This window comes from Podarcis vaucheri (assembly GCF_965113315.1).
Source record: "Podarcis vaucheri genome assembly, chromosome: 7".
Lineage (NCBI taxonomy): Eukaryota > Metazoa > Chordata > Lepidosauria > Squamata > Lacertidae > Podarcis > Podarcis vaucheri.
The window spans coordinates 1,367,601-1,388,739 of NC_138765.1; the positions used below are offsets into that span (position 1 = coordinate 1,367,601).

At 53.2% G+C, this 21,139-nt stretch overlaps 2 protein-coding genes and 1 long non-coding RNA gene across 3 annotated transcripts in view; 2 read left to right on the plus strand and 1 right to left on the minus strand.

Moving 5' to 3' along the window:
* Positions 1 to 21,139, minus strand: part of LOC309537035 — a 177,187-nt gene that overhangs the window by 123,596 nt on the left and 32,452 nt on the right. The window lies entirely within an intron of this gene.
* Positions 1 to 21,139, plus strand: part of LOC309536772 (uncharacterized protein) — a 154,896-nt gene that overhangs the window by 40,856 nt on the left and 92,901 nt on the right. The gene's annotated exons all lie outside the window — the stretch shown is intronic.
* LOC309536798 (leucine-rich repeat and fibronectin type III domain-containing protein 1-like protein) overlaps positions 6,250 to 21,139 on the plus strand; it is a 70,182-nt gene continuing 55,292 nt past the window's right edge. The window contains exon 1 of the mRNA XM_082231126.1: positions 6,250 to 6,489. The gene's annotated coding sequence lies outside the window, so the exon portion shown is untranslated. The remainder of the gene's footprint in view (positions 6,490 to 21,139) is intronic.

The window sequence follows — 21,139 nt, forward strand, 5'->3', positions numbered from 1 at the left end:
CTAATCTGTCAAGGTCGTTTTGAAGTGTGATCCTGTCCTCTGGGGTGTTAGCCACCCCTCCCAGTTTGGTGTCATCTGCAAATTTGATCAGGATGCCCTTGAGTCCATCATCCAAGTCGTTGATAAAGATGTTGAATAAGACCGGGCCCAAGACAGAACCCTGTGGCACCCCACTAGTCACTCTTCTCCAGGATGAAGAGGAACCATTGATGAGTACCCTTTGGGTTCGGTCAGTCAGCCAGTTACAAATCCACTGAGTGGTAGCATAGTCAAGACCGCATTTTACCAGCTTCTTTACAAGAATATCATGGGGCACCTTGTCAAATGCCTTGCTGAAATCAAGGTAGGCTACATCCACTGCGTTCCCTTCATCTACCAGGCTTGTAATTCTGTCAAAAAACAAGATCAGGTTAGTCTGACATGACTTATTTTTCAGAAATCCATGCTGACTATTGGTGATCACAGCATTCCTTTCTAGGTGCTCACAGACTGTTTGCTTAATGATCTGCTCCAGAATCTTCCCTGGTATTGATGTCAGACTGACTGGGCGGTAATTATTTGGGTCCTCTCTTTTCCCCTTTTTGAAAATAGGGACAACATTTGCCCTCCTCCAGTCTGCCGGGACTTCGCCTGTTCTCCAGGAATTCTCAAAGATGACTGCCAGTGGTTCTGAGATCACATCTGCCAGTTCTTTTAATACTCTTGGATGCAGTTCATCTGGCCCTGGAGACTTGAATACATCTAAACTAGCCAAATATTCTTGTACTATCTCCTTAGTTATTCTGGGCTGTGTTTCCTTTGCTGAATCATTTGCTCCAAATTCTTCAGGTCGGGCATTGTTTTCTTTATCGGAGAAGACTGAGGCAAAGAAGGCATTGAGTAGTTCAGCCCTTTCTGTGTCCCCTGTTTGCATTTCACCATCTTCTCCTCTGAGTGACCCCACAGTTTCTTTGTTCTTCCTTTTGCTACGAACATACCCATAAAAGCCTTTTTTGTTGCTTTTAACCTCTCTAGCAAGCCTGAGTTCATTCTGTGCTTTAGCTTTTCTGACTTTGTGTCTACACGTGCTGGCTATTTGTTTGAATTCCTCTTTGGTGGTTTCCCCCCTTTTCCATTTTTTGTACACATTCTTTTTTAATCTTAATTCAGTTAAAAGTTCTTTAGATAGCCACCCTGGCTTCTTTAGGCACCTTCCATGTTTCCGTCTCATTGGTATTGCCTGTCGTTGTGCTTTTACTATCTCCCTCTTAACAAACTCCCAGCCATCATGAACTCCCTTTCCTTTAAGTATTGCTGTCCATGGGATCTCACCCAGCACTTCCCTAAGTTTTATGAAGTCGGCTTTCTTAAAGTCAAGAAATTGAGTCCTAGTATGCTTGGCTGCTCCTTTCCGCTGTATAGTAAACTTCAGAAGAGCATGATCACTCGCGCCTAATGATCCTTCCACATCTACCCCACTAACCAGGTCATCAACATTGGTTAGGACCAGATCTAAAATGGCTGTTCCTCTTGTTGCTTCTCCCACTTTCTGGACAATGAAGTTGTCTGCAAGGCCAGTGAGGAATCTGTTTGACCTTATGCTCTTGGCTGAGTTTGACGTCCAACAAATATCCGGGTAATTGAAGTCCCCCATTACTACTATCTCCCTTCCTTTTGCATGCTTGGCCATCTGTTCCAGGAAGGCATCATCTATGTCCTCCGTTTGGCTTGGGGATCTATAGTAAACTCCCACAATGAGGTCTCTGTTATTCTTCTCTCCCTTAATTTTGACCCAAATGCTCTCACTTTGGCTTTGAGGTTCTAAATCTTGGATCTCTTCACAGGTATACACATCCCTGACATATAACGCCACTCCTCCTCCTTTCTTGTCTGGTCTGTTTCTCTGAAATAGATTGTATCCCCCCATTATTACATTCCAATCGTGGGACTTATCCCACCAGGTTTCAGTGATGCCTATTATGTCATATTTAGTTTGCTGTACCAAGAGCTCAAGCTCATCTTGTTTATTTCCCATGCTTTGCGCATTAGTGTACAGACATTGAAGTCCATTAATCATTCCCCCGTGTCTCTTATTTAAGGATTTTTTCCTCCCACCACTAGGTCCGCGTGCTGTTTGCTCCATTTGGTCTATGACATTTGGATGATCATCTTCATTAATTGATAGACTCCTACCTTCAGGAGCATTGTCTCCCTCCCCCACATTAGTCAGTTTAAAGCCCTCCTGATGAGGTTTCTGAGATTTTTGGCAAAAACATTTCTCCCAACCGTTGTGAGGTGCAGCCCATCGCTTGCCAGAAGTCCATCTTCAAGAAACTGCAGTCCGTGATCTAAGAATCCAAACCGTTCCTGTTTACACCATTTGCGAAGCCAGCTGTTCACTTCCACTATTTTCCCCTCTCTCCCTGGGCCACGTCGTTCAACTGGGAGGACAGACGAGATGACAATTTGTGCATTTAGTTGCTTCAATTTCCTGCCGAGAGCCTCGTAGTCTCTTTTGATCTTCTGGAGGCTATTGCTTGCAGTGTCATTGGTTCCCACATGAACCAAGAGGAAGGGGTATTCGTCAGTGGGTTTTATGATTCCTTGCAGTCGTTCAGTTACATCTTGGATCTTAGCCCCGGGGAGACAGCACACTTCCCGAGACATCTTGTCAGGCCCACAGATCACTGCTTCTGTTCCCCTCAGTAGGGAATCCCCTATCACCACTACACGCCTCCTCTTGGGTTTGGTCGGGGTTCTTCCGTGAGCTGTCCGTTCCAAGGTCACCTGCACATTCCCTGAGGACTGACTTTGCTGCTCGTCTTCATATACCTGATCGACTGTAATGGGGGAGAGATCCTCAAATGGAGTCTGCTCTTCGTCTTCCATGCTAGGGGAGAGGACCTCAAAGCGATTGTGTATTTCTAGACAATCAGAGTGGACCCTGGGCCTCCTACTTCTTTGAGTCACGTTTCTCCATATATCTGGCTCCTGTGTTGGTGAACAAGCCTCCTTCTCAGGGGAGTCCCCTGTCTCCTCCTTGGTGGGGACGGTGTGCTCTGTTGCTTCCAAGAAGAGCTCCAGCTCTCTAATTCTTTGGAGCGTAGCTACACGTTCCTCCAGTTGCTGGACTTTGACTTTTAATAGGGCAATCAACATGCAATTGCTGCAGGTAAAGCTGCCTGCAACCTTTGGCAAGATGGCAAACATTGCGCAGGAATCGCAGGCGACTGCAGCTGTTCCCTCCCCTTCCATCATGAGATCATGTTGTTGGGGGTGGCTACAGAGGTCCTCCATCATAAAAAGCTTGAGGACAGGACAAATAACTTCCCCCACAAAAAAACCCTAGGTCTCCCCCAACAAACGTTTGAGACTAGCTCCCCTAAATCTAAAAGATGGGTATAACTGCGCGCGCCGCTAGGCGCGCGCCGCTGCCCTACAAACTCTGATAAGCTCCTCCCACAGCTAATCCCCTGCCTCAACAGAAACCCTGCCCCCTCTGACCTTTACACAGGGAAAACAGCTAATCAGCCACCAAGAAACACACACACACAAGAAAACCCTTTTTGCTCCTTCTTCAACTGCTGCCCTACAAACTCTGATAAGCTCCTCCCACAGCTAATCCCCTGCCTCAACAGAAACCCTGCCCCCTCTGACCTTTACACAGGGAAAACAGCTAATCAGCCACCAAGAAACACACACACACAAGAAAACCCTTTTTGCTCCTTCTTCAACTGCTGCCCTACAAACTCTGATAAGCTCCTCCCACAGCTAATCCCCTGCCTCAACAGAAACCCTGCCCCCTCTGACCTTTACACAGGGAAAACAGCTAATCAGCCACCAAGAAACACACACACACAAGAAAACCCTTTTTGCTCCTTCTTCAACTGCTGCCCTACAAACTCTGATAAGCTCCTCCCACAGCTAATCCCCTGCCTCAACAGAAACCCTGCCCCCTCTGACCTTTACACAGGGAAAACAGCTAATCAGCCACCAAGAAACACACACACACAAGAAAAAACACAAGAAAGCAGCTCTTCTTCATACAGAATCGGAGTGGCCAGCAATTAAGACAGGAGCAGACTGTGTTCGGTTAAAGTATATTTTAATTTTTTTTACTATGCCTATTAAGGGACCTGGCTGGCGCTGTGGTCTAAACGACTGAGCCTCTTGGGCTTGTCGATCATAAGGTCAACGGTTCGAATCCCCGCGATGGGGTGAGCTCCCGTTGCTCAGTCCCTGCTCCTGTCCACCTAGCAGTTTGAAAGCACGTCAAAGTGCAAGTAGATAAATAGGTACCACTCCGGTGGGAAGGTAAACAGTGTTTCCGTGCACTGTTCTGGTTCACCAGAAGCGGCTTAGTCATGCTGGCCACATGACCCGGAAGCTGTACGCCGGCTCCCTCGGCCAATAAAGCAAGATGAGCGCCGCAACCCCAGACTCGGCCACGACTGGACCTAACGGTCAGGGGTCCCTTTACCTTTACTATGCCTATTGAGCATTTGCATGCAGTTTGGCTATATGGAATTGGGTGATAACCAACTCTGGGAAGCAGCTCATCAAGAAGTATTAGACTATTATTATTTTCCGGAATTGAAATCTGCTTTGACCTTGAGTAAGTGTCAACTATGGGATTGGCTCTTCTGGATAGAATCGAATAGGGACCTGCACCTAATTAAAAACACTTAATTTTCCCCTTGGTAACCAGTCTTGAGGGCAGAGCATTTTAGAGCTAGTTATCTGACAAACTCTCACCACTTTCCTTAAGAAAAGCCTTTACTGAGCTGTGTTTCAACTGCCGCCTTGGATGGCCACTACAAGATCCAGCACGCAGACAGTATTTGTGGTCAACCTCAGGTGGAAGACATCGCTCACGATCTGTCAGCCTGCCCCTTATAGAGAGATCCAAGAGATGAGAGTCTGAAATCTTTGTTCGCCCAAGCAAGCAGGCATACCCCAGCAGAAATGACCCCATTTCTTTTGAGTCAGAATAATAGCTTCTTTACACAGAGTGGCCCTCTATGCTTTGGCTGCAGGGGGGGACGGACAGGAAAAAGGGAGTTAGATAAAATCACTATAAATTGTTGTGGTGATCAGTGGGTTTGATCTGGAGTCAAGCTGGACAGCATTTTGGCGTCTCTAGTAATTTCTCTCTCTTACCTCATGGATGTTGGTAAACTGGATTTTAGAAAGGCAAAATAACATTGGAATTGGAGCTGTCAGAGATGCACAAGGGAAACTGTTTTAATGCTAAGGAATTTGGCAGTCTATGGTACATTATGCATTTTTATATTATGGATGCCTGCTCCATATTATTTTATTGACAATATTGCTTAATACAAGGTTTGTCATGGCCTTTGGCTAGAACAATAAAATTATGAACTGAACTGCTCTCAGGAGAGCGGAGCGCCCTGAGGGGAAGGCAGCGTCGCTTCCCGATCGCTCACTTTATTTAAAACCATTTACAACCGTTTCCTTTCGGCAACTCTTGCAGCCAAACCAACTGCGCAGCTTTCCTTTTCTTTGGTCCACATCAGCGACGCCGGGAGGGGGAGGGGGTGGTCATGTCGTCTGGACAGCCTTGGACCTCCAGACACGCGGCCCCGGCTTGCGGTTGACAAAAATGCAGCGCGAAGAATGTAAACCAGTTAAAACTACCAAGCCCCATCAGGCACTCTCTCCCCAAAAGGGGGGTTCCCTTAGTGGACGGGCAGAGGACCCGTCTCGTCTACGGGGCAGGGGGCTTGGCAATGGGAGCGCAATGGAGGCGCGGTGTGTCCGCAGCCGGCTGGAGAGCGGGGCGCAAGAGACAGAGACCACCTCCCGACAGTCAGGTTGGCCCTCCGCGCCCTCTGGGGGCAACGAGCGCCCCAAGTGCCCCGGAAAGCCGAAGCAGCCCTCAGCGCCCCACCCCAGCCCTCGGCTGCCCGGCGGCATTACGGAGAGAAGCGCGCCCGGCGCCCCCGTCTTGCGCCAAAGGGCATCCGCGCTCCGCTCTCGGGAGCCAAAAAGCAGGCGAGGCGACGCCAGGGAAGGGGGCGCGCGGGGGTCGAGGGGCGCTCCCGGAGCTGGCCGGTTCCTGACGGCGGAGAGGCTCCCCCCAGCGGGCATGGCCGAGCCGGGGCTACGGCGCCTGCTCGGCTTTGGCGGTGGGGGGAGAGGAGAGGAGGAGCCACCGCCGCCTCCGCGACGCCGGCAGCCGAGCCGAGCTCCGACGCGGGCGAGCAGGACTAGGGCGGCGGAGCGGGCAAGGCGCGGCCGGGCCACGGGGCGAGGGGGCAGGGGACGCGCCCGGATGGAGGAGCCGCCCTCCGGCCCCGCCGACTGAGCGACGCCCGCCGCGGCCCCGGCAGGCAGACAGGAGGAGCCGCCGACGGGCGCATGGCCAACCGAGCCGGAGCCGCCGCCGCGGAGCCCCCAGGAGCAGCAGCCGGGGAGGGGCGGCAGCAGCAGCAGCAGCAGCAGCAGCAGCAGGGACGGCGCCGCTCCCGAGGGAGGCCGTGGGGCCAGGTAAGAGGGCGCGGCTCCATGGGGGGGGGCACTCGCGGCTGCTGGGCAGGAGCCCCTTCCTCCCGGCTCGAAATCGCCTCGAAATTGGCCAACGCTTGCAGCCTCCCGCTCTGCCCCGAGGCGGGGCAGGCGGCCATGAGCGGAGAGACCCCCCCACGGGAGAAGCGCCCACGCTTCCTCGCCCTGCCCGGCGGCGCTGGCTTGTGTGTCCCCCACGCCCCGGACGAGCGATCCTCCGCTGCAGCGCAGGCCTGGGGAGAACGCCGTTTCAGCACCCCGGAGGCAGCAGGCTGCGCCCCCAGGGAAGTTTGCCGCTGGCTCCGGGCCCCGCAAGAACCGCCCCCCTTTGGACGGCAGTGCGCGCTCTCGTGGGCTTGCGTGTTGCGGGTGGGGGGCGCTCCGTGTTTTCCGTTCCGCCTCCCGTGCTCAAGGCTTGGCTTAAGCGGCCCGCGCCTCCCGGAGCCGAGACCCGGCGACCTGCTCGCTGCAGCCACGGCGGCAACCTTGACTTCTACCAAGGCGGCGCCCCCTTCCTGGCCCGGCCCGGCTCGAGGGTCCTGCGCTCCGTTCTGGCTCGGCACCCGCCCGGCGGCGCCAAGGACGGGCCCAATCTGCTGCTCCGCGGACGCCTGGAAAGGCGAGGCGAGCTCCGAGGGGGCGCCCCGGCTTCGCTCGCCCCCCACAGTTGGGGAAGCCTCCGTCTGACTGGGGCGGGTGCGCTGGAGGGTCGTTGTCGGCGGCGGTCCTGCTTCCGAGTCGGCCGTCTGATTTAGGTGGGCAGAGAAAGCGGAGCTGCCGGAGCTGGAGTTTCCAGGCCGAGGCCTCCTCGGGAGGAGACGAGGGCGGCGCCCGCGGGAAGCTTGGGGACTCGCCCGCCCCGTCGGGGGTCGCTCTCCGCCGCCGCATCCCTGTCCCCGCCGGAGGGAGGGGGTTCCAGGCGGGCTTCTTGACCCTTTATTTGGGGAGCAGGACGGGAGGAGGAGCTGCAGGCTGCGCCCCGGACACTCCTCGGGTGTTTCTCCGGGGGAGCAGCTTCCCAGGTTCTCGAAGAGAACCCAGACCTTGCGGCGGGGGTTCAGGCTGCGGAGGACCGAGTCAGACCAGCAGTCCGCCCAGCTAAGGACCAGCAGCAACGCCTCTGCTGACCGTCGGAGGTCCCTCCCGGCCTGCCTGCAGATGCCGCCTTCGGGGCTCGAACCTGCTGGGCGAAGGTGCTTGGCGGAGCTGGAGCACGGAGCCATTTCGAAGCGTCACGTGCTTCCTTCCAGGCCAGAGAGAGAAGGGTGCAAAAGATGCGCGGAAGCAAATGGTCCAGTTGTCTGAGGGGAGGAGGGGAAGTGCTTGCCGCTGCCTTCCTCGCGGGCTGCCGGTGGGGGGAGCTAGAGAGCCTCATCGGCCTCCTGCTCGGGGGAAGCGAAGATCCCACCCGCCCCCCCCCCGTGCGCCCCTCCTGGGGTGTCCCCGACTCTGCTTTGCTGGAGTGTCTGTGTGTCTCTCCCGTCAAGGGGTGTCCTGTGGAGGGATGGAGTCCTGCTTTAGGGGAGAGGGGTCCAGTGGTCAGAGCTCCAGGGCTAGGCCCCTCTGCTGAAGTCCTTGGAAGTGCTGTTGAACCTCTCAAGAGTGATGCTGCGCAGGCAGAGCTCCTGTTTGCTGCTGACGTGGTGCTGGAAGAGCTGCAATGCTCCTGCTGTGCGGCTGGTGATGACCCCATAGCCCTCTGGCCGGTTGGAGTGGGAGAGTGGGAGAGTGGCTTGTGGCTTAGGACGTCCCCTCCCCCATTCCTTGTGGATCTCCTTCTGGTGGGACTCCTTGGCTCCCTGCTGAGCTGGTCAAGGCAGCAGCCCCCCAAGTAGAGAGGGTGGTATTGGGGTGAGCCTTTGGTGCCTGCAATGGCCCTGAGAGAGTCTGCCTCAGTGAGCAGGGTGCCCCCCGGGGGCAGGCACTAACTACCCTGCATGCACCGAGTCCCCATGCACTAACTACCCTGCACTCCTGCACAGTGGCTGCACTGTGGGGCTGGCCCCATGGGGCCTCTTGGAGCCCCTGTCTTCCGCATCCTCCTGGGGAGCAAAGAGAAAGATCCCTTCCGTCACTGATGCGCTTCCCGTAACGGGCATTTCAGGGAAGCAGGAAAAGGTCACTGCTGCCCACGCAAATACTTCTGTGCTAATATAATATGGCAGAATACTTCTCCGGGTTCCGTAAACGAAGCTTTGCTTCCTGGAGAGATGCTGTTGGGGGCTGCCTTTTCCTCTCTTGGTTTGAGCCTTTGGGGACTTGCGGAAGTAGCAGCTGAGACCCGGAAGTCCCGCCTCTCCCTGCCATTTTGCCCACCTTGAAAGGTCAAGGCTCTTCCTGCTGGCCTTCTGCACTCCTCTGTGTGCCCTCCTGGTGGCCTGGATGTGTCGTCCAGCCTCCGCCCTCTGGCCCCGTCCCCTCTCTCGGTCCTTCTCTCTGGCATTGCATGGGGTTGGCCTAGATGACCTCTGGGTCCCCTTCCAACCCGACAATTCTGTGAGTCTGCGAATGTGGCTTTCTCTTCCCTCCCTCACCTGTGTGGGCTTTTTGCGGCTGTGCATTCCAAATGTACTTAATTTGGGTTGATTCCCACCTGCAATTAGCACATCTCCTCCTCCTGCCTCCCCTCCCCTCTGCTTTCATCTTGTGTGGTTAACTGGAAGGAGAGAGGGGCTGATCCTCTGGCCAAGGGGAAGGGGGTGGCTGAGGGTCTGTAGGCCACTCAGTAGGTGAGATGCAGCTCTGGTGACTCAGAGGCCATCTGTTCATGGATGAGGAGAGCGTCGCCTTCTGCTGATGTGGCTACCAGACTTCTATATTGTGGAGCTATGAAAGAGGTCCCCGGAAGTCTCTCTGGCTGGCCATTTACCCCAGTGTAGCCCACCACATGGGCTGGGGGCTCCTCCTGCCTTCTGACCAAGGTGCAGGGTCAGTGCAGAGTGAAGAAGAAGAAGAAGAGTTTGGATTTGATATCCCGCCTTTCACTCCCCTTCAGGAGTCTCAAAGCGGCTAACATTCTCCTTTCCCTTCCTCCCCCACAACAAACACTCTGTGAGGTGAGTGGGGCTGAGAGACTTCACAGAAGTGTGACTGGCCCAAGGTCACCCAGCAGCTGCATGTGGAGGAGCGGAGACGCGAACCCGGTTCCCCAGATTACGAGACTACCGCTCTTAACCACTACACCATACTGGCCCTCTCTGTGTGGACTTCCATGGCACAGAGCAGAGGTGCAGTTGGGTCTCTCGCTTGGAGACCTCTTGTGTGGAGGTCTCCTCATCTTGCAGGGTCAGCGTTACCTTTGCAAGGTGCCTGCTCAGCTGAGGGAAGGTGAAGGAGTAGGGCGCGTCCTGCTTTCTCACTGCAGGAAGGGGCACAGGGAGAAAGACCTGCCTTGTATGGACTCAGGCAAGCTCAGTCCTGTCTGCACTGCCTGGTAGCAGAGGTGCTCCAGGGCTTTGGGCAGAAGCTGTTGACTCCCCGGGACCTTCTGTCTGGAAGGAGATGCTCTGCCCCTGAACCACAAGGGCCTTTCCTCGAGGTGAAGCAGGGTGACTTTCAAAGGAAGGCAAACCGTAAGCTGCTTTGAGCATGATTTTTTGTGTGGAAAAGAGGCAAACAGATGGATGGACTGGTTGATTGATTGAGCAACCAGCTGTGCCATTCGAGGGTCCTGCACATCTGTCTGTCTTGGAAGGCCAGTTCTCTTGGGAGAAGGGCCTTTGGTGGCCCAAACCCTGTGGGTGGACATGGGGCAGGTGTTCAGACCATGTGCTGCCCCATCTCCCAAGACGAAAGGGGACCAGGGCAGTGTTTGTTTATTTGTTGCATTTATACTTCATATTTTTTCCTCCAAGGAGCTTCAAGTGGTGTACATTGTTCTCCTGCTCCCCATTTAATCTTCACAATGACCCTGCGAAGTAGGATAGGCTGAGAGGCAGGGACTGCGTTCCCCACCCACCCCATGAGCTGAGTGGCTCAGTGGGGATTTGAACCCTGCTCTCTCCCAAGTCCCAGTCTGGCCCTCTCCCCACTACAGCACCCTGAATCGCTCAGAGTCCTATTGATGCTGCATGGGGTGCAGTGCTTGGAGGGAGGAGGATGTTTGCTTAGGAATCCGGGGGGGGGGAGCGCAAAGCCTTCTCCAGCCTCCTGGTCCACTGTGGCAGGTTGCCTTGCTCAGCCAAGGCTCTCCTTCTTTGGATGGCCAAGCAAGACCTGTGGGGAATCATAGAATCCTAGAGTTGGAAGAGCCCACAAGGGCCATCGAGTCCAACCCCCTGCCAAGCAGGCAACACCATCAGAGCACTCCTGACATGGTTGTCAAGCCTCTGCTTAAAGAAGGGAGAGCAATATGGCTGCTTGCTCAGCGCAAAACTTCTGAAGAATCTGCAAGGGATGGGGGGGGAGGGCAGGCAAAGCAGGAGAGGGAGGAAGGAGGGCTGTTCTGGCACTGGTGATAAATGGCCAAGAGAGGCAGCCGGCTTGTTTGAGGGGTCTGTTCATTTATCAAAATAGATGGCTCTGTTTTGCTGCAGCTTCTGCAAACGACCGTGGGCTCCAAAAGGGGTTGGGGGTTGAGGTTTGGGTCTTGAGGACAGCAAATGTCAGTTGCAAGGAGTCTTGGAAGGCGATGATTATTTATTATTGTGATGGTTGTCATCTGCTTCTACCCCACCTTCCTCCAAGGAGCGAAAGACTGTGTGTTTCGTTCTCCCTGCATTTTATCTTCACAGCAACCCTGTGAAGCAGGTTGCACTGAGAGAGGCAACCCAAGGTCGCGCCCAGGGAGAGCTTTGCGGTTGAGGGGGGAGGATTTCAACCCGGGTCTCCCAGATCCTGGTGTTACATGAATTTTAAGGTGTGCACATAGTGGACAAACACTCCACAGAAGACCACCACCTTTCTTGGTGGTAGATAATAATAATATTATAATAATTTATTATTTATACCCCAGCCACTCTGGGCGGCTTCCAGCAAAATATTAAAATACAATAATTCATCAAATATTAAAAGCTTCCCTAAACAGGGCTGCCTTCAGATGTCTTCTAAATGTCAGATGGTTGTTTATTTCCTTGACATCTGGTGGGAGGGTGTTCCACAGGGCGGGCGCCACCACCGAGAAGGCCCTCTGCCTGGTTCCCTGCAACCTCACAATGAGAGAACCGCCAGAAGGCCCTTGGAGCTGGACCTCAGTGGATGATGGGGGTGGAGACACTCCTTCAGGTCTACAGGTATACACTCCTTCAGGCGTCTGCTCTGCATGCAAAGGCTCCCAGTTCATTCTTTGGCACCTCCAGGTAGGACTGGGAACTTCCCTGGGCCGAAACCCTGGAGAGCTGCTGTCCATCAGTGCAGACAATACTGAGGTGTGAGGTGGACTCTTAACACCTGACACAAACAACTCTAGGAAGCATAGGAACCAAGCAAACTGCCTCACGTGGAATCAGGCTGTGGCTACATCTGTTTGCGCTGCTTGTTCACGCTCAGGGAAGCCATTGCGATGTGGCCTCTGCTATTGTTGCACTAATTATAATAATACCTTGATTGTCCATGTACAACCTGTGTACAATGAAATGCACAATGACTGCAACACTCATCAGCCCCAAAGAGCATAGGCAGGGATGACAGTAGTCCATCAACATGTGGGGGCTACTCATGGTCTGCAAAGATGGCTAGTGGCTGATCTTGGAGGAGGATGGAAGGGGGCTTGGAACCTGCCCCGTGTCTTGCTCAGGGGCTCAATTTCCATGGCATTTCTTCTCACTATAAGTCTGAAATAATAAAAAGAAGAGTTTCCACATCTGCTGAGCAGGTGTCCTGACTTTGAGAATTTGCACTCTGGCATTATAAGAAGCAGCAGCACTGTTTGTCTGGAGGGTGAATCACCACCGCCTGACATTCAAAGCTCTCAGGTGACCCCCCCCCAGCTCTCCTCCATCTCCTTGCTCTCCCCTGCTTTTCAGGAAAGGGGTGGGCCCTCCTTCCTGTGTCAATCAGCACCTCCTTGGCAAGTGTTCAGGGAAAAGCCATCCCCGCCCCCCTGGCTGTTTCCAACACTTCCTTTGCTCACTACAATTAGGAGCCATTTCTGAGTTAGAAAATTGCAGGCTCTTCATCTGAGCTCAGAATAGATTCCCTCGGAGTCTGTGTGTCCTCAACACGCGGCTCATCTTTACCTTTGTGGAATTCCTCCCCTCCCTTTCGGAGGGAGGTTTATTTTGAGGCCTCCGGCATCAGGCAAGCGGCTTCTCTCCCCATCATCCTTTGTGCCCATCAGACATGTGGCTGGCCTGGGCAGGCTCTCCTCCTCCAGGTGAGTCAGCAGCAAACGCTTTCTCTGGGTCCTTTCTCTGCTGGACCCAGAGGCCTTCGAGTGACTGGGGGGCACCTGAGGAGGGAGGGGCCTCCTAACCTTTGCAGATTTCCTGGTGGGCCCTTTCAGTTTGGAGAAAAGGCAGGGAAGAGAGAACAGGACAGAAGCTTGTAGAATTAGGCATGGCATAGAGAAAGTGCACAGCTTCTCTCCTTCATAACACTAGGACTGCTGGGCATCCAGAGAAGCTGAATTTTGGGAGGTTCGGGACAGATCAAAGAAATAGTGTTAAGAGTCCACCTCACCCCTCAGTATTGCCTGCACTGGCTGGCAGCAGCTCTCCAGGGTTTGGGCCCAGGGATGTTCCCAGTCCTACCTGGAGGTGCCAAAGAATGAACCGGGAGCCTTTGCATGCAGAGCAGACGTCTGAAGGAGTGTATACCTGTCGACCTGAAGGAGCGTCTCCACCCCCATCGTTCTGCCCGGACACTGAGGTCCAGCTCCGAGGGCCTTCTGGCGGTTCCCTCCCTGCGAGAAGTGAGGTTACAGGGAACCAGGCAGAGGGCCTTCTCGGTGGTGGCGCCCTCCCATCAGATGTCAAGGAAATAAACTGTGGAACTCCCTCCCACAAGAGGCAGTCATGGCCACCAGGGTGGAGGGCTTTAAAAGAGGATTAGACTTATTTGTAGAGTTGCTCTAGTGCTCGGATCCTGCTCGCTGGTTTCCTAAAGGCATCCGACCAGCCACTGAAAGGGCAGCATGCTGGACTCTAGGGGGCATTGGCCTGATCCAGCAGCCTCTTGTAATGCTCTTCTGGCCCTTGTGAAGCCCCGTGGGGCCGGGACGTCTGCCGCAGCCTGCGTCTGGCCAAGCGGCGAGCTGCCTGCGCATTCTGTGGGCTGGGTCATCCCTGTTTGCTCAGACAGTTTCAGCTGTCAGAAACGGGCTTCCTCTCCCGCCGCGCGTGGATGTTCAGAGAGCCAGACCCCGTGAATCTTCCAAAAATAGATACCCCATTTATCAAACCTGCTTAGAGGCGCGTTGGCGGTGGCTCAGGCCTGCCGCACGAAAGAGAGGCTGTGATTCAGGAGCTGGTGGCACGTCTTGGCCTCATGAGAAGCACCACAAAGGATGGGATGGCAAGGAGGAGGAGGAGGCCGCAATGCCTGGAGGATGCCTTCTCCACCACCCCGGCTTCTGGAGAGGCCCCTGCTTCTGGCAGGGGAGAGTCCCTGGGCTTATGACCTTCTCTGTAGCTCCAGCGCAGTTCTGGATGCGTGCTTCCCTAGCGGAGTAATCTGAACCCCCATCAAACTGAGCTCACTGTTTATGTCCTCCAAGTGCTATTCTTAAAATCACGACTACAAAAGCACATTATGCAAATATTAATCTAGTGCTAACCACCCTGCTTTCTTCCTGTGCTGATCTAATGATTTTTTATGGCAGCCTCTTTTGAAGCGCTGCATTATAATTCTGTATAGAATTAAAAATCATCAAAGGCGCCCCACTGCAACCATGCAATTACTCTTATTTGTTTTATATCTTCTGTAAATAAAACAGCATTTATATATGACCTGCCCTTCCAGTCACTCATTCTGCGAGTGATTCCTTCCTCATTTCACAACGGCCAGCCACTGAACATGGAGCTGAAGACAGGCAGCCTCTGTGGCCACGGAGGGAGAGGGGTTGTGGCTCAGGAACATGCATGGGGTGGGGCAAGGCTGGGACATTGAGAGGACGGAGACCATTGGGTGCCAGATAACTGATTTTGGAGTATTTCTTTTAAAACTTGTTGTCCTTCCTTTCTGCCCATCAAGAGGACTTCTCCACCTCCTGGGGGGGGGATACTCCTATAAAAAACTCCACCTCATTAATTCATAGAAGCATCTACTCATTTTGAATGACTAAGTGCAATGAAAAAGTCAGCTGGTTCCTTGAGATTCTACTTCCTGGCTAGATTTCTCCAGAACTTTTGTGTCAAGATGGGCTGGAAGGGCGTGTCTTTTGGCCTTCAGGCCTTGGGCGGTGTTTGGTGGGAGGGAGTGGGGAGACACCCACTGAGCTCCCCCAAACATGCCCCAGGGTCAGAAGTGGATTTGGGGCTCTGCTGCTAAGCCGCTCTCTGCTAAATGGGCCTGGCTCTCAGTTGGCAGTTTGCGTTGCCTTGATCTCCATGAGTGAATGGAAGCCTTTTCCTCTTTAAGCAGGTGAGGCCTCAGCAGCCTTGACAGCTGCAGCCTTTTCCCCCCGGCAGTCAACCAGGTCAGGATTCATAGAATTGGAAGGGAACCCCAGGGTCATCTAGTCCAACCCTCTGCAGTGCTGAAGAATCTCTGACAGAGGCCATCCAACCTCTGCTTGAGAAACAACCTAGAAAGGTGCGTCCTCCTCCACCTTCTGAGGATGTCTGTTCCACTGCTGAAGAGCTCTTGCCCTCTTCCATGTGGCAGCCTTTCAGATATTTGAAGGTGGCTATCCTATCCCTTCTCAATCTCTTCTGCAGACTAAACATCCCCAACTCCCTCAACTGTTCCTCATGTGGCTTGGTTCCCAGACCCTTCTCTGTTGCCTCCTATGTGCATCTCCAACCTGTTTCCATGTGAATGACTTCTCCATATTCTCTGCTCCCTGAGCTGCACCAATACCAGTGTAGTGGTGTAGTGGTTAAGAGCGGTGGACTCGTAATCTGGTGAACCGGGTTCGCTTCCCTGCTCCTCCACATGCATCTGCTGGGTGGCCTTCGGCTAGTCACACTTCTCTGAAGTCTCTCAGCCCCACTCACCTCACAGAGTGTTTGTTGTGGGGGAGGAAGGGAAAGGAGATTGTGAGCCGCTTTGAGACTCCTTCGGATAGTGATAAAGCGGGATATCAAATCCAAACTATTCTTCTTCTAGATTCCTTCACACACACACACAGTGTTTATTATGATGTTTACAGTGGTGCCTCGCAAGACGAAAAGAATCCGTTTTGTGATTCTCTTCGTCTAGCGGTTTTTTCGTCTTGCGAAGCAAGCCCATTGACGGATTAGCGGATTAGCGCTATTAGCGGCTTTTAGCAACTTTTAGCAACTTTTAGCGGCTTATCTGCTGATCGGATCAGCTGATAAGCGGCTTAGCGGCTTAGAAAAAAGGGGGGGAGAAAAAAAACCAGCAGGAACTCGCAAGACATTGTCGTCTTGCGAAGCAAGCCCATAGGAAATTCGTTTTGCGAAGCACCTCCAAAACGGAAAACTCTTTTGTCTAGCGAGTTTTCTGTCTTGTGAGGCATTCGTCTTGCGGGGCACCACTGTACCTTGAACGTTTCTGCTGTATGTGGGCAGGTAGCATATTAAAGGTGGTCTTATTGCAGCACCCAGAGCAGATGGCAGCATGCACTGGGTGGGGTTATGGGTTGCAAGTGAAAAACTACAGCGGGCCTGGGGGGGGATGACAGCAGTCCAACCCCAAAGGCAGTGGGGGTGGAAGAGGAAGTGGGGCGGCAGTGGGAGCCTCAGGAGGAAAAGGACATGAGTGCATGAGAGAGATTTCTAGGGAGGGAGGGGTGGCCTTTTTGGCCCTGCCCTTTCCCCTTTGGGCAAAAGGATGCTCTTATCAGAAGGAGCCATGTGACCTCCCCTAATGCACTTGTTGGCCAACCCAGCCCAAACTATTGATTTGCTTTCAGCACTAATGCAGCAGAGGCAGGCTGAGCTTGCCAGCAGCCCATCTGCGGGAGATGCGTCAAGCCCTTGAACGTGAATTATTCACCGCCGCAAGCGGGCCCCTTGGCAGCCCCCACGGTGGAGTCGCGAGCCCCCCGGGGCTTCTGCAGCACCAGAATCCATCACGGCCAAGTCCCCAGAGGAGCGAAATGTGGGCCCAATCAAGTTGGAAGGCTGGACTGCTGGGATGGGTGGGTGTGTGAGAGAGAAAAGTTCTGTTTCCAGCAGTGGCCTCAGCATAGTGGAGGTTTCAGCACCCTGGACAGGTCCATGATGGACTCCAGCGCAAGAAGGAGCCTTCAGCTCTGCCATCGCCTTCACTTTGGTACAGCCTTCCTCATCCTGATGTTGTTGAACTACAACTCCCATCACCCCTAGCTAGCAAGGCCAGAGGGATGATGGGAGTTGTAGTCCAACAGCACCTGGGTTGATAACGGCTGCTTTAGTAGCTTTTGCCTCGGAAAGAGCTGGGAGGCCTCCGTTCATCTGTGAGCTGGAGTCCTCCAGATCAGACGAAGGCAATGTGGCTTCTCCTCAGGCTAGAGAGGTCCTGCCTCTCCATGGACTTCTCCTGGGCAAACACTTTGGGTGTGGCCTGTACGTCTAAGGCCAGCCCTGCATATCGCTCCCTCTCACTCTCTGAATCCTGGCCTCACAGACACACACACACCCCAGGAAGTCACAGCACTGGGGCTCACTGCTGGGGTTGGGGGAAGAGGGAGTCACAGTCTGCAATCCTGGAGAATGAAGTATTAGAGGTTACCGCCCGCACACTTCTGCTGCGCTTTCGGCTTGTGTGGTGGCACCTCAGTAAAACCTTGTCTTACTGTTTGTAGCAGAGTTTCCCCCCAGAAGCAGAGGACAAGAACAGGAGTCATAGTCAAATTCCTCAGTCAAGAGCTTCTTCATTGCTTGACCGGTTGCACAAGCATTTCTGTTACTAATATATACAGTGGTACCTCTGGATGCGAGCGGGATCCGTTCCGAAGCCCCGTTCACATCCTGAGTAGAACGTAACACGTGACTGCGCATGCGCCGGTCACGTTTTGCCGCTTCCACGCATGCGCGTGATGTCGTTTTGAGCATCTGCGTATGCGCGAGCGACGAGACCTGGAAGTAAAGTGCTCCATTACTTCCGGATCGCCATGGAGCGCAACCCGAAAAGGCTTAACCTGAAGCGACTTCAACCCGAGGTATGACTGTACAAACTATTTACATTCCTTCTATTTCTCTCCAGCAAGGTATAAACTCTCTCTCTCTCTCTCTCTCTCTCTCTCTCTCTCTCTCTGTGTGTGTGTGCGTGTGCTTTCCTTGTGTGGGAATTGCAGCCTGCAACTTCCTCCCTTTATTTTCACCCCCAGCTGACACCAGTCAAGGCAAGAGTGACACTCCCAGACACTAAAGAAAATTCTGGAACCCTCTTTAAAGCTGAAAGGAACTTTTATCTGTTTATTGAAGAATGTTTTCCTCATATGAAGCTCAGGGATGTGGCCAGAGAGGAGGGGGCTTTGGAGGGGGGGCCGTTCCAGTGAGGAAGCCAGAGGCACCTGGGCTGAGCTTTGCAGGGCACTGACCAGGGGAAGCTTCACCGGCTGCCCGTCTCATGTGCTCGACTCCCCACCCAGCTCAGGGCAGGCTTCTTGGGCTCTGCTGCCTCCTTGCGTGGAGCTGGAGAAGGAGCGGGGTGCTTCTGGGCAGGGGGCCTCCCTTTGGAGAGGGGGGGTTCCTGCAGAACAGGGAAAACCAACTCTGCACCCGCTTCTTCACAGTTAGGGCTGCCAACCAACCATCCCACAGTAATTGTTTGATCACCTGCCAATTAATAGATTGATGTCCCTGTTATCAAAGCATTACTCTAGGGGTGCCTTCAGGAGGTACCAAAACGAGATGCCAGTCAGTTTCCCATCCCCCTTTTGAAGTACGGACATATTTTCTTTTCCGTTGTTAACATTAATGCACCGGAGCTACAAGCATCCTCCAAAACCAAAGACGAGTGCCTTTAATTTGCAGCCTTGCCAATTAAACCCCCCTCTGATTAATCAACAAAATGTATTTCGAATGTTTGTGTCCTGCCTTTTGAGCCAAAGGGCCTGTAATTAAAAATGGCAAAAACGAGATACATAACAGTGATTGAAATATGATATTCCCCCAAACAGTCAATTAAGCAGCAGGGATGGCAGATGAGGCCGACGGCAGGGGAGCACAGCAAAGCAGCCGGCAGCGGAGATCCCCTTGGCAGGGCTTTGCTTGTGCCAAAAGGCTAACCGGGGGGGGGGCAGCGAGATGACACACACCCCCTTCCAGGAGGGAAGAGGGAAGCGAGTTTGTCAAAGCTTCAGGACCCCGTATGGAAGGCCTTTACACACACAAACACAGAGAGAGAAAGAGAGTTCTTCACAGGGTCAGGGGGCACTGAGCCCCTGGGCCTCAGAGGAATTTCATTGGGGTGGAGAACTCATTTTCACTAAGGGTTGCAATATATTTAGAATTGCTTTTTGCTCTTCTGTAATAATAATAATAATAATAATAATAATAATAATAATAATAATAATAATAATAATTTATACCCCGCCCATCTGGCTGGGTTTCCCCAGCCACTCTGGGAGGCTTCCAAGAAGAGATTAAAAATACATTAAAACTTCAGTCGTGAAAAACTTCCCTAAACAGGGCTGCCTTCAGATTTTTCTAAGTGTCAGATAGTTGCTTATTTCCTTGACATCTGATGGGAGGGTGTTCCACAGGGTGGGCGCCACCACCAAGAAGGCCCTCTGCCTGGTTCCATGTAACCTCACTTCTTGCAATGAGGGAACCACCAGAAGGCCCTCAGTGTTGGACCTCAGCGTCTGGGCAGAACGATGGGGGTGGAGACGCTCCTTCAGGTATACTGGGCCTTTGAGGCCGTTTAGGGCTTTCAAGGTCAGCACCAACACTTTGAATTGTCCTCGGAAATGTACTGGGAGCCAGTGTAGGTCTTTCAAGACCAGTGTTTTGTGGTCTCGGCGGCCGCTCCCAGTCCCCAGTCTAGCTGCCGCATTCTGGATTAGTTGTTGTTTCTGGGTCACCTTCAAAGGGAGCCCTACATAGAGCGTGTGGCAGTAGTCCAAGCGGGAGATAACCAGAGCATGCACCACTCTGGCGAGACAGTCTGCAAGCAGGTAGGGTCTCATCCTGCATACCAGATGAAGCTGGGAGACAGCTGCCCTGGACACAGAATTGTGACCACATTCAGACCACATTCAGAAAAGCCTGGCTGCTGAATCATGCCAAATCTAGTCCAGAGTCCTGTTGTCATTGTGACCAACCAGGTACCTCTTCTTAGAAGCCGACAAGGAGGAAGCAGCGATGGCCACCAAGCTGGATGGTTTTGAAAGAGGGTTAGACAAATTCATGGAGGAGGAGAGGGCCATGGGTGACTCTGCTCTGCCCCCAAAGTTGGGGTCAGCAGTGCTTCTGAATGCCTGTTGCTGGAAACCACGGGGGGGGGGGGAAGGCTCATGTGTTGGAATCCTGTTTTGAGAGTCTCCCACTGGGGCATCTGTTTGGCCACTGGGAGAGCAGGATGCTGGGCTGGACTGGCCATTGGCCTCACCCAGCAGGGTCTTCCTGCGTCTTTTGGACCTGAGCAGCACCAGTGCTCTCCCCTCTTGCGATTCCCAGCCACTGGCTCTGTCCAAAGTAGCTGACAATGCACAGAATATAAACCAACAGCAGTCACAATCCATATCAAAATATTATATCAGCCCATTCAATAAACCTTTCGCTATCAGTTTGTTCAGGGAACAGAATATCCACAGTTCAATTCAATAAAAAAAGCCCAAGCTATAAAGCAGTAGCGAAGAACAGAGATGTGAAATTACATCCAGGTCAGAATAGAGATTAAAATCAATCAGAGCCATGAGATCAAGGCAGTAAAGTGCACTTAAGTGAACTGATATGAAAAGTGCAATCAACACCAAGCAATCCAGAACGGGAGTTTTCAAAACCCCTCTGGAAGTTTAAGGATCAATCGGCCAATTGGTGTCCTGGGTCAATGAATGGATCTGAGCTGTTTTCTGCTGCCTCTGGGCCCTCTTGAACCATAAGAACAGCAGATGCTTCCTGTCAGCATCTCCTGGGATGGCTCCAGCCCTTTCCATGGAAGGATAAAGTTGGCTGGGATACCCAAGGGTCATCTAGTCCAACCCCCAGCAGTGTGGGAGTCAGAGCTGATGCATCCCTGACAGAGTCCACCACCTTCTGAGGGAGGCCATTCCACTGTCAAACAGCTCAATTACTGTTAGAAAGGTCCTGTGTGAGTGCCTGGAGGTGGTTGGAGGATGAATGGTGGCTAATGGATTAAGGTTGAATCCTGACAAGACAGAAGTACTATTTTTGAGAGACAGGATGTGGGCAGGTGTGGGGGGCTCCCTGGTCCTGAATGGGGTAACTGTGCCCCTGAAGGACCAGGTGTGCAGCCTGGGAGTCATTTTGGACTCACAGCTGTCCATGGAGGCACAGGTCAATTCTGTGTCCAGGGCAGCTGTCTGCCAGCTCCACCTGGTACACAGGATGAGACCCTCCCTGCCCGCAGACTGTCTCGCCAGAGTGGTGCATGCTCTGGTTATCTCTCGCTTGGACTA